Raw genomic sequence first — 21,685 nt, forward strand, 5'->3', positions numbered from 1 at the left:
CCCTCTCAAGAAACTCGCTCTTTCAAAGGCTCTCTGCCCCAATGCGGACTACAATTCCCACAATGCACGGCGCCAACTGGAGGAAGTGGGCTTGTGCCAGCGGTTAGACCGAGGTCCCAGGAGTGCCTTTCTGGATGGATGCGGACCTGTGTCTCCCAGCTGCTGCAGCCAACGTGAGTTTGAAAGGATTCTTCAGGACCCTCCCAGAGGACCACGCGGAGGTAGGCAGCACTGGAGAAACATAAGGTTTATTAAAGGGGCCATATCTCCCTGGGAGAGGTAGCACAGGGCGTCGGCCTCCGTCCAAGTTGCGGATAGGTGTCTGGGTTTGAGGGCGGAAGTGAGTTAAGATGCCTGCTAGGTGAGTCTGGGCGGGGGAGAGGGCGTGGCCAGCTAAAGAGCGGGAAATCCCGGGGTGGGAGGAGCTCAGGTCTGGTTGGAGCTGAGGACCAAAGGTGGGTACAGGGTTACAGTTCCTTCCTGAAAATCACTGTCTGCCTCCTGAAACATTGTATGACCAACCAGAACATGGACATGCATTGGAAGCATTAAATTGGCGTTTTAATTCTCAGTTCTAATAATGTAATGGAGGTTAGTAGACTGCGTTAAAAATTTTTTTTCTACACTTACGTTTTCCTGAATGTAAATTACATCTCTTTTTTGTCCTAAGTTTTTGAATATCTCCCCTCTTATACATTAAAATACCTTAGCTGGGAAGGTGGCTCAGTGGTAGAGTGCTTGTCTTGCATGCACGAGGCCGTAGGTTCGATTCCTCAGTGCCACATAAGCAGAAAAAGCCGGAAGTGGCGCTGTGGCTCAAGTGGTAGAGCACCAGCCTTGAGCAGAAGAGCTGAGGGACAGCGGCCAGTCCCAGAGTTCAGGCCCCACGATCAACCAAAAAAAAAAAAAAAAAAGAATGACACATTAAAATACCTTAAAACGGTATTCGCAAACCCTAAGCCAATTTCTGAATCATTTTCCTCTGCTGTAATGTATACATAGGAATAAAATAATAGAATTGTTCGGTAGATATGCAGCATAATCCTTTTTTCAATTTAGATTTCTCAAAATCTTAATTTCCCAGGAACTCCCATATTCCGTCTATGAAATCTTAAGGAAGTTTTGGTTGTTTCTGAATTTTGTCTTTCCATTGTGGGATTTTTTTTTCCTTTTTGTTGTTGGTCCTCTGGCTTTAACTTAGAGCTTTGGCACCATCTATGAGTTTTTGCTGTGCGCCACTTGCTTTTTTTTAAAATAATTTCTTCAGTTAGCTCATGACAAGTTCCCTCACAGGGATATCTTAGACCATGGATCATCACCTCCATTGCTCTTCAAAAGATAGTGGTTTGGGGGGATCAGGGTGAATTGTGGGTTTGTATAAAGGAGTGAAGTTTAGGGTAGGTCTATGTTGATGTGAAGCTTATTTGCCCCAAAGCATTCTGTTTTTGTCTTTCCTTTTCACATGCCTTACTTTGGTTTCAATTCTTATCCCTTCTCTGATCCTAAATGTTCCTCCCAGCAACTTTAGGCTATATACCTAGGGACCTCAGACTTGTCTTCCCAGACCTTATCCATTAGACTGTGGAATAAATTGTCTCCTTCCCTCATCTGAGATGCTATTCATCTCTCTTAAAGGTTTACTGTGATATTTGCTAAAACTTTGCATTGGTTCAGGGAAGGTTTGGGTAGAAAACTTTCATGACTGATATTCAGACCTCCAGTGTGTGGGTTCTGCATGCCTTTTTTGTGGACTTGAGTTATTCCTCATGAAAATGGAGATCATAGGGCATATATGGATGTACAGACTTCAACTTAAGAGCACCTGTAATAATATAAAGGAAAAAAAACAATTTTATTGTGTAAAAGTACATCCTTTGGAGCCAAGGAGATAAGGATCAAGTAAAAACAGCAGTGCTTCCAAGACTAGCTGTGTAGTGTTATTGTAGATGTCATTGTTCAAGGTTATATTTTTGATAAATTTCTTATTTTTTCTTTCTTTTCTTTCCCTCTCTCCCTCCCTCCCTCCCTCCCTCCCTCCCTCCCTCCCTCCCTCCCTCCCTCCCTCCCTCCCTCCCTCCCTGCCTGCCTGCCTGCCTGCCTGCCTGCCTTCCTTCCTTCCTTCCTTCCTTTTCTTCCTTTTTTCCTTCTTTCTTCCTTTCTTCCTTTCTTATCTTGGGGCTTAAACTCAGGACCTAGGCACTGTTCACAAGCTTCTTTTGCTCAATACTAGCACCTTACGACTGGAGTCATAGCACTGCTTTCTGATTTTTCTGTTGATGTGGTACTGAGGAATTGAACCCAGGGCTTCATGCATGCCATCCAAGCACTACCTCTAAGCCATATTCCCAACCCATAAATTTATTTCTCAATGTTTTATTTTTTATACTAATGTAAATAGCATTGACTACATTTAAAAAAATTACCATTGTTCACATATATAAGTCCAGTTATTTTATGCAAATATTACATCCTGTTACTTCGTTGTTCTCCACTATTGCCTATAATAATTTTTATTGTATCTTTGTGATTTTCTAGATAAAAGATAATGTCAGCTTTGGGAGCCAGTGGCTGCTACCTGCAATCCTAGCTACTCAGCAGTCTGACTTGTGAGCTTTGCAGTAGGAAGCTAGTCTGGGCATGGAAGTATATGACAGTCTTGTTTCCAATTAACCATCAAAAAGCCAGAAATGGAGTGGCAGCTCAAGTGATAGCTGTGAGTGAAAAGCACAGAGACTGCACACAATCCCTGAGTTCAAGCTCCAAGATGGCAGAAATAGAAAGACAATGTTACCTGCACATAAAGATAATTACTCTCCTTCCTATGTGCATCGATACTTATGTTTCTGTTGTCAAATTGACCTTGCTAGCAATTCTCCAGTACAGTGCAACTTAGAAGTGGTGAGAGTAGATATATTTATCTTGCTGCTGATTTTAGGATATAAGTACATGTGGTTTCACTATCAAATAGGATATTTTTATTAACGTATTTTAGTTCTATAGGAGAGGTTCATGGTGATATTGCAATACAAGAATACAGTTTACTTCATTGAACTCACTACATCATTGTTCCTCATCCCTCTCCTCCCCAAAATAATTTTAACAGATTCCCTTGCTCTGTTTTTATAAATGCTTGTATAGTTCTTTGACAGAGAATAAACATAATCAACATTGTTTGAATATATGAGAATAATACAATGAAACATGTCAAAACTATTTTACAACATGATGAAAGGAAGGAGACTTAGGGGTGATACTGAATAACATATATTTTAAACATGTATGAAAATGTCACAGTGAAATCCTAAGTATATAACTAATGTGTACATTTTCTTTTGTTTTTGTCTTGGAACTGTCCTTGAGGTTTTTTTCCCCCTCAAGGCTTGCTCTCAGCCACTGGAATGATTCCATTTTGATTAGGTTATTGGTGATTACAGTGCCATTGATTTTCCTGTTTAGACTGGCTATAATCCCTGATCCTCAGATCTCAGCTTCCTGAGGAGCTACAATCACAAACATGTGGGTATGTCTACACTTTTGTTATTGTTGTTGTTGTTGTTGGTCGTGGGGCCTGAACTCTGGGCCTGGGCACTGTCTCTCAGCTCTTCAGCTCAAGGCTAGCACTCTACCATTTGAGCCACAGCACCACTTCCAGTGCTTCTGTGATGCTGAGGAATTGAACCCAGGACCTCATGCTTGCAAGGCAAGTACTGTACCAATGAGCCACCTTCCCAGCTATGTCTACACTTTTTATATGTACATTTTACATTCAGTCACCTTTACCATTTTCCCTACCTCTGCCACTGGGCTCATCTTCCAACTGAGACTATATGTTCTGTATGTCATTATTACAATTTTTTTCATACTTTTAACTATTAGTCTGATGTCTGGCTTCTCTCACAACAGCCACCTTTTCCCCTGGTTGTCACACTTACTGTCTCTTTGCATATCTGATATTGTTAAAAAAGTTAGAACATTTAACGTGATTGTGGACAACACATTTCTCTGATTACTAAAAGACTATTGTGGAGAATTCTGCTTTTCCACAGAGCTGTTCTAAGGGTCAAACCTGAACATGTACACAGGCTCTTCAGGGTTTGCCTAGCAAGCTGCTGCTTTTATTTGCCCTCACCACACTGAGAAGTTCCACTAATACTAGCTGATTGTTGTCTTGTAAGAGGAGAATGGGAGCCTAGGAAGAGGAGAGATACCTGTTCCCACTCTTGGCAGACAGACATCCCTATAATTATAGTCATTGGGAAGAGAGGCCTCTGTGGTTGTCTCCCACTGCTTGGTGGAATTTCTTTCCCTTAGAGATGGAGGATATAAATGGTTTACGTACATGGCCGAAATGATGTACTTTTTTGTTTTAAATTTTTGTTCTTTAAACACCAAAAATCTCATGAAAAACTCAGAAGTTCTTACAAAGTTTTAGTGTTTTCTTCATTTGCCATAATGCCCTTTGTAAATGGTAGTTGTGGTATGTTGCTGTTCACACAGTGAGACCCAATAATGCAGTGTCTAGTAGGCAGAAAGGGACCGTACCATGCACGTATAGACAAAGTTTATTAAAACATCATACACTTATAGATGCCATAGGGGCATAGAAGTAAGTCTGTAGTCACAGGACAGTCACAGGACAATCACAGGACAGAAAATTGACCTTAACCAATTTTGGGGAAATGTAGAGAATAAAATTTAGCCACTTTTAATCAGTGAGCAGGAAAAGTTGTCAACAGAGGTGGAGCAGTTCCTTGTGATCAAAGATAATAAAGAAAAAGCAAGGTGTAGGTGGGCCTCCATTATAAAACACTCAATGCCTCAAGATTGAGGCATTGTTCTATGGGGTTAACTAGGAGGCACAAGAATGGCACTTGCCACAAACCTTCACCTGAGTCTGAGATGGGACCTTTTCCCTGACTTGAAGGGGTGTCCCCCTTCCTCCTCCAGAGGGAACGCATGCCAGCATGCACTCTCATAGCACACAGGAACTCAGATGGAGTCATGTGAGTCGATGCCTCCTACAGTGGTATTATATAAATATTGGGATATGTCCAATGTATTTCATAAACCCCACAACCACCACTACTAACCTACTATTGCCCATTTTGATTCTTCCTACCCCAACTGGGAGATGCAGGTCTGAGCCATTCCAGGGGCAATGAGTCTGAGGAGAATATCCTTCATCTTGGACCTTCATAAGCCAGAGCAGGTATAATGGTTGCTTACCTCTTGCTAGTCTGAGATTAGCTCCCTGGTCTATTTCTTAAATGTATCATTCTGTCCTCTAGGCCTAGACTAGTACCTGGCATTGAGTGGAAGTTTTTTTTCGTATTGGTTGAGTAAATGTTTGAAATGATATTGCTTAGGTGGAAATTTAGGGCATCTAGTGGTAAAGGAGAGAAACAGGACTGGAAGTATTGTTTAGAGAGGTCCCAGTGGAATAGTCTGTTTTATGTTCAATTTTTTTCAGTTACAGTTAAAAAAATAGTTCTATTTAGATTGGTCAGATCAATTAATGGAACAAGATCAAGAAACCAAAAGTCCATCCCAGCATCAGTGGCATCTCATATAAGGGAAAATGAGTAGGGCCTGCAATGGATGATATTGGCACACCAGTCTGTCCTCAGTGTCAGTCTCTTACTCTTTAAATGACTATAAATTCCAAGTCAAAATTCTACAATTTCATTAAAAGATGCTTTTTTTTCAGATCTGTATTGTGTATACCCCCCAAATTTACCAGCCATCTTGAACATTCACTATCTAGTTGTGGTCTTTTTTTTTTTCAGTCATGGCGCTTGAACTCTGGGCCTGGGTGCTGTCCTTCAGCTCTTCAGTTCAAGGCTAGTGCTCTACCACTTGAGCCAGAGCACCACTTCTGGTTTCTCTGAATGGTTTATTAAGAGATCAGAGTCTCATGGACTTTCCTGCCTGGACTGGCTTTGAACTAAGATCCTCAGATCTTAGCCTCCTGAGTAGCTAGGATTACAGGTGTGAGCCACTGGTGTCCAGCTTGTTGTGGTCCATTTTATTCCACATATTGCTTATCTTCATTTTCTTTCCACTTCATTATCTGGAATCAAACCTTAGAATAAGTGTGCTTTTCTTCATAATCTTGGTATCATTATCTCATTTCAGAAATGGCATTAAGTCCTTAATATCATCAAAGAGTGTTGCCATGTCCAGTATCTGTCTCTATGCTGTCTTAATTTGATTGATTTAGGGAACAAATAATATCCACACATTATGTGTAGACGTGACTCCTTAGGCACTATTTACCCTTAGGCCCAGACTCCTTTACTTTACCACACTTTACTAAAAACAAACAAACAAAAAATCAGTGGTCCTGTGTAGTCTCCCAGTGTCTGGATCTTTCTCTGTGGTTATTTTAGTTTAAGTTTGGCTTGTTTCTTGCTTTTGGATTTTATTTCTTTTTTTTTTTTTTTTTTTTTTTTGTTGGTTGTGGGACTTGAACTCTGGGTCTGGGCACTGTCCTTCAGTTCTTCAGCTCAAGGCTAGCCCTCTTCCAGTTGAGCCACAGTGCCACTTCCGCTTTTCTGGTGGTTTATTGGAGATGAGTCTTATCGACTTTCCTGCCCAGGCCGGTTTTGAAATGTGATCCTCAGATCTCAGCCTCCTGAGTAGGTAGGATTACAGGTGTGAGCCACCAGTGCCCCACTTGCTTTTGGATTTATGAGACTCAGTCTTATAATTTAACAATTCTGGCTACACTTCTGGTGGTCAGACTTCTTAATAGCTAGGATTCTAGCCATGAGACACCAGAGCCCAGTTCAAAACCCTCTTTTAAATACAGATTATATTTCTTTCTTTTTTCTGGCTCTCTGGCTTTATGTAATTAATTATTTTAATTGATTTTGTTTTTGCTGGTGATTGGACTCAGAGCATTGTACATAGTAAATGCATATTAAACATTTAGCCTTATACTTATTTCTTCTTCTGTTTTTTTGGGGTTGGTGGGTTAGAGGTGATACCAGAGTTTGAACTCAGGTTTTTATTCTTGAGAAGGTGCTCTGCCACTTCAATCATGTCATGCCTTTTGCTTTAGTTATTTTCAGATAGAGTCTTGAAGTTTTTCTAGTCCTAGACCACAATCCTGTTTAAGCTTTCAGTGTAGCTGTGATGACAGGTGTATATCCCTACACCTAGTTATGGGTGGAGATAGGGATCTTTATAAACTTTTTGTCTGATTTGGCTTGGAACCATGGTTCTCTTTTTTTTTAAATTGTGAAAATAACATACAAAGGGGTTACAATTACATGGGCAAGGTAATGAGTACATTTCTTATCAAGCATTGTTGCCTCCTCCTTTGTTTCCTCTTTCAGATTATATTTCTAATATAATAATCTGAAATAGAAAACTTCCAATTTTAAAGGTTGGTTATTCAGTCACTAGTGTTTATGAGCATAGTCTACATATCAAAACAAAAAGAAAATAGCCCATCCTGAAATCTGTAGCTCCTGATTTCAAGAATTCTGGAAGGGAACACTTAGCCTATAAAAATTATTTTAAGTAAACTAAGAAAATATTCTTGTGATGTAGAAAAACCCAATACTAATGTGTAAACATTGCTTTTATATGATTCATATTGTCTTTCCTAGCAAAAACCACCTCACTGAAGTATACAGGGTAGACTTTAATTTTTTTGTAAATACTGTAAAGTTGATTTTATTTTATATGAACAGCTTTCATCCTATGTAATTGTGTAAAAACAACAGAACTCTGGATAAAAGAATTTTATGTGGCCAGGCGCCGGTGGCTCACGCCTGTAATCCTAGCTACTCAGGAGGCTGAGATCTGAGAATTGCATTTCAAAGCCAGCCTGGGCAGGAAAAGTCCGTGAGACTCCAGTAAACCACCAGAAAACCAGAAGTGGTGCCATGGCTTAAGTGGTAGAGCACTTGCCTTAAGGTGAAGAGCTGAGGGACAGTGCCCAGGCCCAGAGTTCAAGCCCTACAATGGACAAGAAAAAAAAATTTCCTATGTAATAAACCAACCAAGTACAAGCAAAAGCACATAGCTATTTGATTTGTTTTAAATTTTATGGATCTACATTTTGAGGTGTCAGGTTGGTATTTTGTGTTGATACTGTTTAAGTAACATATAAGACTTTTAATCTTCTAATTCCTTGGCTGAGGATGGTTGATTGGGATTTTGTCACTCCTAAAACACAGCATTTTAAGTTGTGTCTTTTATTAGGCCTTGTATCTCCAGCAGGATGGCCAAGGTTGTTCATAAGTCTGTTTAGGAATGTATCAGGGACTTCTCAAGTCTGTTTACATTATCAGTAAAGATGTCCCTTTGGCCAAAGCAGGTTAAATGGCAGATTGCAATCATTGCACAAGGGTACTCTGAACATTTGTATACATGGAAAGGTGCCATTTGACAACCATTATTGAAACATTATAAAACAGGAAATTTGTATACCTTTTCCCTATATAACTTTAGGTGAAAATTTCTGAGTTATACATGTTCTCCATGGTGTTGAAATATGTAAATAAATGAAGTAGAACACAAATGCTCATTGGAGTCTTCAGATACCTTTGCATTAATAGAAAGATAGTTCATACATCCCTCCAGTATTTCCGTAATGACTAGTTTTAATGAAGATCTGATGTGTTTATTTGGTTTCAAATATTCAACTGTATTTTGGGACCATTAGTTTTTATGAATTCTATATGTATATTAACCTAGAAATGAATTGCTTTCATAATATCTACTTTCATAATATCTACAATTAATGGACTGTGGATTTGAGTTTAGTGGAGAGTTTAGTGCTCTACTTGAGACATAAAAGATTTTTCTCCCATTAGAAGGCTTTATGCTTTTCCAGCCCATGTATCATGTTTTGAGCAGGAAAATTTGGGGCAAAATCACACAGGTTTTTTTCCCTAACTAATTTGCCTTCTCTCCCAGCCTTGCTTGCAGAATCTTCTGTTCATTGTCAAAAGAAGGAAAGAATGAAAGGATCTCTGGTGAGTTATTTTTATGCCCCTGCTAACTTTGAATATCAAAAAGTCAGGGACAGTGGCTAGGCCCTGAGTTCAAGGTCTAGGACCAGCACTAAAACAAACAAACAAAATACTAAAACTTGATGGAGCCTGGTAGACTTGAGAAAAGAAACAAACAAAAACTTCATGTAAACTCACCAAGTCTTGAGTTCAAGCCATAGGACTAACAACATCAAGATTAAAAAAAAAAATTAGAAATCAAACTTTGGTTCAAATTGTACTACTAGCATTGAGAAAAAAAAAAAATCTCAGGAAGGGTTTACTACATCCTGAGTTAAAAGGCCTGGGAACAGCACCAAAACAAAATGAAAAAAAAAATTAACTCGTGCCTAAAGTTGTAGAGACTACTAGGCTTGAGGAAAAATAAATAAGTAAATGAAAAGGATGGCTAAAGAAGGGAAGAGCCAATTAAGGTTTGTAAAATCATGGCTTACACTTTGAATCCTAGCTGCTCAGGTCACTGAAAATCTGAGGATCACAGTTTGAAGCCAGGCAGCAAAACAAAACAAAACAGAAGCTGAGCTGTTGCTCCAGTTGTAGAGCCTGCTACCTTTGTGGCCTTATGGCAGGGTGGGAATGGGTGGGGGGTGGTATGGCTGGGATGGAGACTTAGACACATGGTCATGAGTTTAAGCCCTAGGACTAGGACAAAAAACAAAAACAGAAATTCACTATGGGAAAATTATAGAACCCTCTAGCATCTAGGGAAAAAATAGCCAGAAGTTCAGCTGAGGCTCAAGGTGTGGAGCCTGCTAACCTTGAGCAAAATAAGAAAAATCAAAGCAAAACAAAAGAAAAACAAACTCAAGGGAAGTTGCAGTCCTTAGGATCAGCAAGATTGGCACTCAAATAAAGACAAAGTAGTCAAAAACTGAGCTTTGGCTCAAATTGTACAGCTCATTATAATTGAGAAAGAAAAAGAAAAAAGATCAAAAGTTGGTATTTAGGTCTGAGTTCAATGTCTAGGATTACCAGCTCCCTCTCATCAAAATAATAATAATAATAATAAATAAATAAATAAAATGAAGGAATGAAAAAGAAAGGAGGGTAAAAAGAAGAGAAAATCCCTTGAAAGTTCTTGAAGTCATCAGGGTAATATTTGCTCATGCATATAATTCTAGATTTTCAGGAGGCTAAGAGTTGTGAATTTTAATTTTTATCCTGCCCAGGTGGGAAAATCCATGAGACTGCTAACCAGGTGCCAGTGGCTCATGCCTGTAATCCTAGCTACTCAAAAGGCTGTTGTCTGAGGATCAGGTTTCAAAGCTAGCCAGGGCATGAAAGTTCATCAGACTCATCTCCAATGAATCACCAGAAACCAGAAGTGATACTGTAGCTCAAGTGAGAGTGCTAGTCTTTAGCTGAAGAGCTGAGGGACAGCGCCCAGGCCCAGAGTTCAAAACCCACAACTGACCAAAAAAAAAAAAAATCACACACATGACACATACACAAAAAAACCAAACAACCCCTCCCCTCAAAAATAAAACAGGGGAGATAGAGCTGTAGTCAAGTGGTAGATCTGTATCCTTGACAGAAAAGCTCAGGGACAATACCTAAGACCTGATTTCAAGTTCCATTTTCAGGAGAAAGGTTTGGATCAAATTGTACTGTTGGCTTTGAGAAAAAAAAAAAAAAATCTCAGGAAGGGTGTTTCCCTTTGTCCTCAATGGGGCAGAGGGAAAAACAATTTTAAAATGAAAACTAGAAATTGGAAACAAAAAAAAAACCCTGAATGAATTGTTTAATAAGAAAAAAAGAAAAACTTAAGAATTTCTTTTAAGGGAGGAAAGAACAAAGCAAAGAAGATTCAAGTAAAACCAAGCTGAGGGCTGGGAAGGTGGCTCAGTGGTAGAGAGCTTGCCTAGCATGCATGAAGCCCTGGGTTCGATTCCTTAGTGCCACATAAACAGAAAAAGCTGGAAGTAGTGCTATGGCTCAAGTGTAGAGTGCTAGCCTTGAGCAAAAGTAGTTCAGGGATAGTGTCCAGGATCTGAGTGCAAGTCCCAGGACTAGCAAAAAAAAGAAAAAGAAAAAACAAAACAAAACAAGCTGACCTGACCAAAACTGTACCCCCAACAATAACCACAAAACCTTAGTTTTCCTTTCTGTTAGAGAGGTCAGTTCTTTAGAATATTTTCAACCTCTTGCAATGGATCTTTCTTCTCTGATCCATTGGGCTGTGCAGCCTTCGGAAAAACTGATAGGCAGTGCACTATTTGACTTTTATTTTCCTTGTGTCCTAGGCCTAGTCATAGGGTAGAGGAATTGTGGGCACAGGCAGTGATAATCACTCTTGAGACACTTGCTCACATGAGGGGCTTGCAGAATTTAACATCTTCACCAGCAGTGATTCATGCTGGTTTCTCTTTTCTTTTTGCTCATAAAGGTGTTTTAGATTTTAAGGAAGGATGGAGTTACATCATACTTATACAATTACTTATAGCATACACAGATTCTTACAGGTTACTTACATAATTCATAGATTGATAGATTATAGAACTCACAGATTCTTAGATTGCTTATGAAATTCACAGATTTATACCATGTACATTTTCTAAGAGAAGATAATAGGGATTTGTCTACATACTATAAGTAAAGTTAGAATTAAAAATAAATTCAAGCCGGGCGCTGGTGGCTCACGCCTGTAATTCTAGCTACTCAGGAGGCTGAGATCTGAGGATCTCGGTTCAAAGCCAGCCCGGGCAGGAGAGACCGTGAGACTCCTATCTCCAATAAACCACCAGAAAACCGGAAGTGGCGCTGTAGCTCAAGTGGTAGAGTGCTCGCCTTGAGCTGAAGAGCTGAGGGACAGCGCCCAGGCCCAGAGTTCAAGCCCCACGACCGACAAAAAAAAAAAAAAATAAATAAATTCAAGCTTAAAAGATAAGGTCATTTAGCTCTTAGCTATGCCCATTCATCCTAAGTGTGCTAAGGATGGAGAATACAGAGAAAAACGGCATTTCCAAGCAACTGCACACAGTTTGACCTTGTTTCCTTAGGATGATAAATGTTCCAGTTTTGTCTTTAGAGGACTTTCACTTATTTTTCCTAAAAAAAATCAGTTTTTAGTGTTTTCAGGCAGTACAATTTGTGACTATCAGGTTAGGGGTTAGCAGTGTTCAGAGACTCAAGCTCATTTTCTCTTGCATGTTCCTGTTGTTACAAATCCCCTTGCTGGGGTTGTTTTGCTGTACCAAGATGGGTAGCAGAGAAGCTCTTGCATGTCATTGACAAGGCTTTTGGCTCTCATTGCTTTGGTGTTTTTTAGGGCTCTTCACTGCCTTCTCTGGAACTGCTCTTTTTCCAGGTCTGCAGAGAGCAGCACAATGTGTGAAGAACAGTAACTATCCTGCTAACCACCCTCTTCCTCCCCCTTTTTCTTCTGGAGTTACAGTCTGTGCTCTCATTCTTAGGCTGTCCAGAGGGAAGGGCATTTTCCTTTGATGTTTTATCTCTGTTCCCAAAGCAAGAGCAGCAGGTGTCTTTGCTGAGCATGATGGGAACACAGCAACTTGAACTTTCTGTGCAGCCTCCTCTGGCAGCTCTTTACTTCCATACCAGGCATATCTCCTAGGCCCCACTCCAGGCTCATTGCAGCCCTGCCTCTTGCTAATTCTTCTGACTGTGTTCTTATCCTGGGGCTGAGCAGAGGTAAGGGATTTTGCTTTATAGTGCTGTCTCCTTATGTCTCTTAGGAAGGCAGCAGCTGTGGAGGGCAGGCACCGAATCATACAGGGAGTTGAGGCTGGGACTGGAGCTACTCTGCAGCAAGCAGAGGAGAATGGCAGGCAGGGAGACACTGCTGTGTCTCTTCTGCTTCTCATGGCAGATCTGCACAAATTCAGATGGTAATGACAAATAATGAAGCAGAGCAGGTAAACGTGTTCTCCTCTGTAGAGGGAAGGTGGAAAGGCCTGTGGGAGTTATGATCGACTACCCAGGTGCACTGATTTCACTTTCAGAGTGCTGATAGTGTCTGGTTTGAAGCCATCTTTTATCAGAAAAGAGATGGCCATGACTTCATCGAAATCCCTACACAGTACTGATTTGCAGATCTGAGGTTGTGTATCCCAAGGCACACATTGTGGTGACAACTGTTTGGTCTAATTGGTCAGGTAGTGGCTCTGGATACAGGGAGTCTTCCTCAACTCGATCAAACCATGGGTGCACCATGAATTGTTGTATATTTGGCCTCAGCTATGGGTCTACAGTTAAGAGCTTCAAAAGGATGCTAAGTCCCTTTGAAGTCAGGTGAAATGATATATTGTACCTGCCCTGTACAATTTGTGTACATAGCCGTTTAAAGAGGTCATTTTAAATATTTTCCTATAACCATGAAAAGAAAGATGGTGCCCAGGTGCCAGAGACCCACTTTGAAGCCATCATATTCTTTTTTTTAATATTTTTTTTATTTTAAAGATACTGTAGAGAGGGTTACAATTATACGAGTAAGGTAATGAGTACATTTCCTATGAGCATTGTTACCCCCTCCTTTATTTTTCCCTACCATCCTTTCCTTCCCACCTCCCCAACTCATTCCTCCCCACTTCCCTGCTCCCAAAGTTGTAAAATTTGTTTTCAATATAGTGTCTTGTACATCTCATTGTTACAGTGGGTCAACCTGTATCCCTATTTAAGCATTTTGTTTTTTCTCTCCCCAAATTAGAAAAGTGTATATACAAGATGCAGGGCTCCAGAATCAACACAGTGAAAACAGGGGTTAAACCATGGGGAACATACCAAAGAAACAAACAAAAAAATCTCATAATGTATTATGAAAATGTTAAAAAAACACTTGTGTCCCTATCTTGGGGTTTATTTCTCTTAACATCATCTTATGTGGTCCTATGTACATAGCTTTTGACATTTTCTGCTTGTCCTAGACATATACTAGTTATTGCAAATAAGAGAAGCCATGGGTCCTATGTTTCTTTGGGCCTGGGCTTACTTCACTTAATTTTTTCCAGGTCTTTCCATTTCCTAACAAATGGGGCAATATCATTCTTTCTGAGGGAGGTATAGAATTCCATTGTATATATATACCAAATTTTCTTGATCCATTCATCTACTGAGATACTTCTGGATTGGTTCCATACTTAGCTATGGTAAATAATGCTGCCATAAACATAGTTGTGCTTGTAGCTTTAGTATGGCCTTGTGGAATCTCAATGTTGTTTTGATTTGCATTTCTTTTATGGCTAGAGAAGTTGAGCATTTCTTCATGTGTCTATTGGCCATTCTTATGTCCTTTTCAGAGAAGTTTCTCTTTAAGTCTTTATCCCATTTGTTAATTGGGCAGTTATTTCTTTGAGGATTTGTTGTTGGGGGACTTAATTTTTTTCAGTTGAAGGTATATTTTAGATATGAGACCCTTGTCCATTGTGTGGCTAGTGAAGATCTTCTCCCAATCCGTGGGCTTTCTATTCATCTTGCTAGCTATGTCCTTTGCCATTCAGAAGCTCTACAGTTTCATGCAATCCCATTTATCCAACCTTTCTTTGATTTGTTGTGTTTCTGGGTATTAAGAAAATTTTGAAGCCATCATATTCTTGTTGCAGGTACATTTTAGGGGCATGGAATATGATGGTACCACACTTTTCTGTGAGTAACCGCCCCAGGGCGATCCTGACACTCAGCCTCAAATTACCCACCTTGGCGTTGCCATTTACATCCAGTAGGATTTTTTTTCTGGCTTTAGATCACAGTGTGTGATTCTGTTGTGATGTAATAAACTACACTATTGATTATCTGCTTCACAACCCTCCTGGCTAAATCCTCAAAAAGGCAGTGGTATAAGTCTATGAGCCATGACAGGTGATTTCCCTTGGTAGCCATTTCCAACACCAGGTGTACATATTTCTCTCCCTGGATCACTTTGTACATTCTGATCACATGGGAGTGATGGAGATTTTTAATGATGTTTACCTCATTTTCCACCATGCTGAGGTGCCCTTCTTTCTTGAGATTTTCACTGCCACCTTGCTGTCTGTTAGGTGGTGATAGGCCTTCACCACCACATCATAGCTACCACCTCCAATGATCTCATCAGTATCATACTGGTTGAAAAAGATCTTCTCCAACACAACACAGTATGACATGTATTCAGCCTGGCTCCATCTTAATAAATATGGTGGATAGTAAATCTTAACTAAACTTAGCTCAATAAATAAGGCAGGTAGCAAATCTTAGCTGAATGAATTTGGTGGGTAACAAATCTTAACTAAAATTAGCTCAATCTAAACCATAGAATAATGGAAATCCACAAACCCACACAAAACAAAAATCTCCCTTTCTCACTCTCCTCATGCCCCCAAAAGAAAGCATCAACCTAGCTCTGATTTAGTCTAGCAGGTCATCCAAAGGAGAGCTCTCAGCATTGTAACTGACAAAGTTAGAGCAACTAACCCCTGCAGGGACCTCACAATGACATGTGAGGTCAGTGAGGAAATGGACCAATCACAGGTGGGCCTAGTGACATCAGAGAGGAATGGCCAATCACAGCCAGGCATGGATCCTTTGGAGATCTAGCTCCCAGGCCTGGAGGACTGTTGTCAAGGGCTCCAGGTAGCCTGGAGTTGAGGTGGACTGCTATGTTTACCATCATGGCAGCTTTTCCAGAACCATGAGGACAGTAGCCAAGCGCCTCCCTCCTCCAGGGACATCAGATCCTAGGACCTGTTTCCTCAGAGACACTGTCCCTGTGCTCCAGACACAAGGACCTCAGGCTTCTTGTGGCTAGGGGACTTGCTCCAACAATCTGGATCAACCATCTGATCAAATCATCGTGGATCCCAATGAAGTCCTAGGCATGCCTAGGGTGGGAAGATTCTACCAGAATGGCCTCTAGTGGAAGAGTCTACCAGAATGGCCTCTAGGTTCAAAAACACCCTGGTTCTTCATGTCTGGTGCCAAATTATCTTATTTAAAAAATGACAAAATGAAAACAACTCAAAACCTTTGGTATATAATTTGAAGAAATGATTTTAAATTAAAAGGCTACAAGAAAAAAGATGAAATCACAAAAGAACAAACCCTGAGAAGGAGAAGCTTCAAACCTAAAGCTGAGGCATAGGAGGTATTGTTAAGTAGGATACATTGTGACAAATATGTCCAAGAAGGATTAAACTGGGGAGGTGAGGGGAGGGGGAGTTAGGAGGTGAAGCCAGGTGCAGGCTGCGTTTCTCTGCCTTCTGTGGATTTCTTTGTGCCTTTCTTTCCTTTTACTCAGGGTTCCCTGCGCTGGCATAGGGCCTCTCTCCATTCTCTCCCACTTCACTTGGTGGTGGAAATATGAGCAATTTCTGGTCAATTTCCACTCCCACTAGGAGTTACCAGCAGTTACTACCATCACCAAGTAAAAGAAAACATCATTTCCTAACAGGTCCTCATCAATTACTTTGCAATCCAGAGGCTGTGGGTTATGTACAAATTGATGAAGGGCAAGGGCTAGGGGAGGGGCTTCAAGTGCTAGATCCCCTGCCTAGCAAGAGGGATCTAGTTTGAAACTAGAGATTCTGTTTGAAACCTAGAACTTCTCTTTTAAAAATCTGTAACTAGTTATTACTTATATTTCTGGCTTTAAAACCACAAAGGCTTATTTATATTTACCTGCTTACTTTTATGTTTACCCTCTTCATTGCTTTTATTTCATTCTTTGTGTGTGTATAGGGGAGGATGCTAGGGATTGAATTTATGACTTTATGCTCTTGTTTGACTTTTTCTTTTTGGGAGGATTGAGGGGGCTGATTATAGTACTTGATCTCAGGGCATAGATGTCAACCCTGAACTTTTTTTTTTTTTCAGGGCCAGAATTCTGCCACTCAAGTTGGCTTTATTTTCTCTTCTTCTTATTCCTTCTGGTTTCACTTTCAGGTCTGTTTTTCCCCTGCAAGTAGTCTTGTCTCTGGGAATAGGATAAGGTTCCAGAAGCCCCTTCCCTTGCTGGGTGCATCATATATTGCAAAAGTGATGAAAGAGGCCTGAGATTAAAGCTAGGATAGATTCCCTGTTGGGGGGAGCCTGGATTGGTGTGCAGCTTTGATCAACAAGTGACTCTGGGAAGACTAAAAACAAAACACACCTCAAATCCAATTTCCTTCTGAGTCCTCTAGGGAGTTAGAAGAGGAGATGGGAAGGGGAGAGACTGTAAATAGTTTCCTTCCTATTATGACTTTGATTGACTATACTTTGTTCATGCAGTAATTACTGAATACAATAGTTACAATGTGCCTAGCCTGGGAAGATCCTCAGTTTACCTTCCCATGGTTGAGATATGTATGAGCTAAAATCCTCAGTTCTTAGCTCCACTTGGGCTACACGGCCCAGGGAAGAGGCTCCTTTTTGCAAACTCCTCTGTCCAGAAGGAGCTCCAGTTTTCTGATTCTCAATAAAGGGAAGTAGGTACTGCTAAAGATAAGGGTGCTATAGAGTATGAGGTTGGAGCTCACATCCTACAGAGGGAGGCCCAAAATAAGATCTTCTCTGAGGAGAAATCAAGGAACTAGAGAGGGAGTGAATATTTTAAACCAGCTGGCCAGGGAAGGGCTTGCTGAGGCAGAACTTCTTATCTAGTTCCTGAGAAGATGTAGGGAACCACACAAAGTTTATTTTTACGTGTGTGTGTGTGTGTGTACACGTGTACCAGTACCAGGACTTGAACTCCAGGTCTCATGCCCTTGCTTGGCTTTTCCTGCAAGTCAGGTCCTCTACCACCTAAGCCAAGCCTCTATTTCAGGATTTTGCTAGTTTATTAAAGATATATGTCCGTAAGCTCTGTCTGCCCAAGCTGGCTTTGAACAGGAATCCTCAGATATGAACCTCCTGAGTAGCTAGGATTACAGGCAGGAGCCATTAAGCATCCAAGTCCATACAAAGGTTTAGAGGAAGAAGTTTCTAGAGAAGAGCAGGGCAAATTTGCAAAGGCCCTTCCTATTTGTCAACTTGTTGGATATTTATTTGTTTATTTAGGAAAATATTAAGATCAGCATAACTAGGAGAAAAGCAAAAGGAGTAAATCAATCACATCATATGGCCTCACAGGCTGTAAGGATTCTCATGGATTGTTAATGTGAGGGAAAGCCACAGGTGAGTTCCCACAGTTTACCTGGGTTTCTTATGAAAGGATGCCTCTGGTTGCTCTGTTACAGCACTCTGCTCAATATAAAAGAAGTATTATTCATAGTAGTGAAAAGGTATAAACAACCTAAATGGCCATGGCTGAATAAACAAAATGTGGTGTATCCAGTCAATGCAATACCATTCCGTCTCAAAAAGGGAATGACATTCTGACCCATGTTACAACATGAGTGAATCTTTAAAATATAGTAAGTGAAATAAACCAGATATAAAAATTATACTTTGTTTACACATCCATGAGGCACGAGAAAATAGTCAAATTTGCTGGGTACCCATGGCTCACGCTTACAATACTAGCTACTCAGGGTTGAGAACTGAGGATGGAGGCTTGAAGCCAGACTAGGCAGAAAAGTCTCTGAGACTTTTTATCTCCAATTAGCTACCCAAAAGCCAGAAGAAGAGGAGGGACTCTGTAATTACCCTTGGGGCCCCATGGAGGGGACGGGGCATCAAGAGGTGAGCCTCACAGCTCCACAGACTGGGCCACCTGAGAGATCAGGGCTTTGAGAGGCTGACATCAGCCCCCCAAAAGGCCCTGCCAGAGGGCCCTGCCATGTCTTGGAAAGGGGCGGGACATGTCACCGGAAGGGGCGGGGCATGCCTTCAAAAAGGGGCGGATGTGCTATTGGAGGGGGTGGTGCGTCGAGTCTTACATGGGGAGCTGCGGATTGGGATTGGAGAGGGGGCAGCTTGGGGGAGGAGCTTGAATGGTGGTTTGAAACCGTTAGTGGGGGAGGGGCATAGCCTATCTGGGCATATATATAGGCGGCGGGCTCCAAGGCCTGGGGGGGAGCAGGAGAAAAACCAGGGGCCAGAGGAGCCGTTAGGGGGAGTAAGGGAAAACCCGGGAGACTCCTGAGGAGAGAGGAGTCCGGAGGAAACAGGGAACAGCCCTGAGGAAAACAGGCGAGAGGAGACCGGGGTCCTGAGGAGAGGTTAGAGGGAGGTTAGGGGAAGAACCGTTAGTGAGTTAGTTACCGTGGACGGAGGAGGTCATCCGGGGCCTCCTCTGGAGGTCATCCGGGACCTTCCTCGAGAGAGGCCTGTGGAGAGGCGCCCCCGGAGCGGAGCAGGGCAGGCCGTGGACAGGGGAGAGAGGCCTGCATGTGGGGGAGGAAGGTTAGAAAGGGAAAAGCCTTCCCCTCCGGAGCTTCGGAGCCTTGGAGGACCGGGGCTGGAGGTTTGCAGACCAACTAATAAAGGTCAGGGGGTCAGGACTGCCCACTGGAGGCTTGGAGGTTTGGTGGCTGAGGCTGCTCTTGGTTCTGGGTATCTAGCCCAGGGCAGGATAGTCTCAGGACCGACCCCCTTTCTGGTGTAAATAGTGTAAACTTCTTTTGTCCACCTTTCACCGTCTGTGCCTCGATGGATTGTCTCGCTCTCTGCGCATCATCAGCAAGTACTCAACCGCAGAACATCAGCCTGGAGCAAAAAAAAGTTCAACTTCGAATGGAGAATGAATAAGGTGGCCAGTGCAGGTGGAAAGGTAGTGGGAGAGGCTGAGGGCCTGAGGCGGGAAGACTGCCAACAGACACTGACATCCCAGGGTCAAAGCAGGTCTTGGTGTCCTCAGGCCCAGCTCAAGACCAGAGGGGAGTCCCAGACCCCGAGGGCTGGCCAGTGATAGCCAAGCTCCAGCACCATCTGCAAAGTCCAAGGAGCTCAACTCCCGGACCAAAGCTCATAGCAGCAGAGGGGGCCGGGACCGGATCCTGGAGCGCACTCTAACCTCTCCCAAACCGACCATGATCTCCAGCGATGGGCGTACCAATTAGTGCCCAGCAACCCAACTCTGCCCCCTTCTCACTGTCCTGTGGGCGGGGGAGTCATGGAGGAGCAGGAAGTTCCATTGCAGCTCGGGAGTGGGGGTATCCGATGTTGGACTCCCCCAAGTCGCCCCCGGATAGAGTGTAATGCCCCTCAAGAAGGCGGAAGTCGGCAGATAGAGGCGATTGCTAGCAAGAGTACAATAGGAAATCGCGGGGTCTGGTGGCTCCACAGTGCCCAACACTGACGTTGGCTGCGGCGACTTCCCCCTGCACCTCTGAATGACTCATGGTATCATCGGGCTCTGAGCTGCAAGGCTTGGGGTTTGGAGCCGGGGCGCCACTTCGGCTGGTGTTTGGTGAGTTGTTATTGTCGCCGCCACCGCGTGGACGGGTGCCTGGCTTGGTGCAGGGCTGCAGGGAGGAGAAGGGGCTTCTGCAGGCGGCTCTGGTACTGGCGGTCCTGCTCTTGCTGCCCAACGTGGGGCTGTGGGCTCTGTAAGGCCCGCTGCAGCCGGAGAGTCAGGAAAGGGGAGTCAGGAAAGGCGCTGTTCCCGCAGGTGAGTGCCTCGGTGCTTTGGGGCCTGGAATGCTGTGCCCCTCTTCCTCAAACACTGGTCTGTGGCTCCTTCTCCATCCCCTGTCGGTGTCCTCAGACGCAGCACCAGAAAAAGTCTGCGCTTCATCCCATCACACCCCCCCACACCGCCCCCAGTGTGAGGTAAATTGAGGCTCCGGGGACAGGGATTTGTCCATTCCATAGAGACAGAATTAGAAGCCAGGGCCCTTGATGTCCAGTCTGTGACTCTTATTTCTAATTTCCATACATTACACTCAGTCCTCCTTCCTGTTGCCCTCTCCTGTCCCCTAACCTCGTCCAGGGTTCTCTTTCTGGGAAGTACCCTGTTTGCATCTGCCTGTATCCCAGGGTGTGATGCCTTCTTTAGGACTGGTTCCCTCATCATCTCTGCTCCCCTCCCTCACCCCCACCTGTTGATCTTGGTGCTTCTGCTCAGGTCAGTCTCTTTTGCATTTTACCATTTGCACAGGGACCCCTAGGCCTCCCTGCTCCCCTCTCCCTATTGGGCTCTCCCCCATCCCAATTCTTTCTCAGGTCCTGTGGAGTCCTTGGGGAGTGACTGCAAAGATTCTCTTGGAGCTTCAGGTCCCTTGGATGGGGGTGAAAGGTGAATTTCTGGTTCTTGAGGAATTTGCCACGTTTGACTCTCCAGGAGTATAGAGGTGTCCTGGTGGAGGGATCCCTCAAAATGTCCCAGAGTACATTTCCCTGAGGATGGAATGCCACATACCTCCCTTCTCCTCTGAACTGATGGGATGTGGTATATTTTGCATTCCAAACTGTGATCATATTTGTTTCTGCCTCTTTGAAAGTTATTCATGTACCTGCGTCTGGGTATATGCATTTGGACTAAATTAGTATTTTTGTCTTCGTGTGCGTGTGTGCTGTGTGCATGCGTGCTGTGTGCATGCATGCGTGTGTGCATGCGTGCGTGCGTGTGCACACGTGTTTAGAACCTGGGTCAGCTGTTTGTTTCATTGAGTAGAGATGGCAATCTTGGGCGGAGTGTCTCATTCACTGGTAAAGTCTATACTTTTTAGCATGATGAGGAGGAGAAGCAGGAGGAAGGAAGGGAGGGGAGAGAAGGAAGAACTAAGAGGAAGAGGAAGGAGGAGGAAGAGGAAGATGGAGGAAGAGGTGGAAGGTAGTCAGGAACCAGTGGATCAAGCCTGTAATCC

At 42.8% G+C, this 21,685-nt stretch overlaps 1 protein-coding gene across 1 annotated transcript in view; it reads left to right on the forward strand.

Moving 5' to 3' along the window:
* Nucleotides 1-48: 48 nt before the first annotated feature.
* The window catches only part of LOC138808600 (zinc finger protein 25-like), a 55,648-nt gene continuing 34,011 nt past the window's right edge, over nucleotides 49-21,685 (forward strand). Inside the window, exons 1-4 of the mRNA XM_069994898.1 lie at nucleotides 49-221; nucleotides 3,457-3,520; nucleotides 5,138-5,209; nucleotides 8,932-8,990. The gene's annotated coding sequence lies outside the window, so the exon portion shown is untranslated. The remainder of the gene's footprint in view (nucleotides 222-3,456; nucleotides 3,521-5,137; nucleotides 5,210-8,931; nucleotides 8,991-21,685) is intronic.

The sequence above is a fragment of the Dipodomys merriami genome, unplaced genomic scaffold (assembly GCF_024711535.1).
Source record: "Dipodomys merriami isolate MVZ:Mamm:240054 unplaced genomic scaffold, mDipMer1.0.p SCAF_458, whole genome shotgun sequence".
Classification (NCBI taxonomy): domain Eukaryota; kingdom Metazoa; phylum Chordata; class Mammalia; order Rodentia; family Heteromyidae; genus Dipodomys; species Dipodomys merriami.